This window comes from Cryptotermes secundus, unplaced genomic scaffold (assembly GCF_002891405.2).
Source record: "Cryptotermes secundus unplaced genomic scaffold, Csec_1.0 scaffold28434, whole genome shotgun sequence".
NCBI lineage: Eukaryota > Metazoa > Arthropoda > Insecta > Blattodea > Kalotermitidae > Cryptotermes > Cryptotermes secundus.
The window spans coordinates 1-1,191 of NW_019730543.1; the positions used below are offsets into that span (position 1 = coordinate 1).

The window sequence follows — 1,191 nt, forward strand, 5'->3', positions numbered from 1 at the left end:
CTTGATCGCCATTTTTAATAAATTACCAAGTTTGAGTCTCCATAACGTGATGTGGCAGCCTCTCATGTTAAAACCCTGAAAGGAAGAAAACTTTACTTTTTCACTATACACATACAATGAGGACATGTGAGAGATGAACTCTGCTGCTGGAGAACTTCCATCCAAAAAGATTTCATAAGTCATTCTGAGATACAGCATTCAATCCACTCCAAATTTATGTCTAATAGTCATATCAACAGACAATATACATGCTCATTACACATAAGTGAAAGTAAAGCTATCCCTGTACCATGACGTGAAGGGTCGACAGACATTGAGGGTCCCACATTATCTACACCAGTGTTTCCCAACATTTTTGATGCCACGGACCCTTTGTACCAAATGTTAATTGACCACAGCCCCCATAAAACACAAAATGGATTTTTTTTTCTATTTTACATATCATGAATGTCAAGCAGAAACTTACAATTTTACAACACTAAATGTGTCATTTATGATAATGAAATACTGTTACAAATGGAGCTTATTAGGAAGATCACGAACATATTATTAGGCCTAATATTATGAATTTAACACTCACCTAATGTTATGGCTCACTTATGTACACGTTACTTCAAAATGTAGTTATGGTGGGGCAGTATCCTTCCCACTGTCACAAGGACCACTTGTGTCTCTCTAACATACACAGGAGTGGAACATTAACACCAACACACATCAACACATCATAGTGGAATTCTTCTTCATTCAGTCACAACTGACTCACTGTCGCTAAAGTCTGTCAACGGTGATACAGGGCCACCACAATCAGCAACTTCCCAAATTTCCTTCGTCTCCAAAATATAGCCTGAAGGACAACAAATTGACATTAACTTTCCACATATATATCATGAAAATCAACTAAATATTACAATCACAAAAATTTATTNATTCACTTAATTATGAGAAACAAATCTTTCAATCAAATATTTAACTGAAATCATATTAAACAGTCATAAAATTCCATTTCAAATTAAATCAACTATATCACATTTTCTTATCTTACATTATTACAAAGTGAAAAATTTCATTTTAAGGCAATAGTGATCGCATTTACTCCCTTAGCCCAATGGAAGCCACATGCACAATAGGTAAGAATCCTCTGATTTCCATGGATGGATAAGGCAGCTATGGAAGCCACAAGCAGACCAACTC

General features: G+C 35.4%; 1 long non-coding RNA gene across 1 annotated transcript; it reads right to left on the minus strand.

Annotated features, from left to right (window-relative positions):
• LOC111866318 lies at positions 1–1,185 on the minus strand. The gene is made up of 3 exons (XR_002843123.1): positions 1,094–1,185; positions 581–844; positions 1–75 (listed from the first exon to the last, which is right to left on the minus strand). It is a non-coding gene; the product is annotated as an uncharacterized LOC111866318 (long non-coding RNA).
• Between the last annotated feature and the right edge of the window lie 6 nt (positions 1,186–1,191).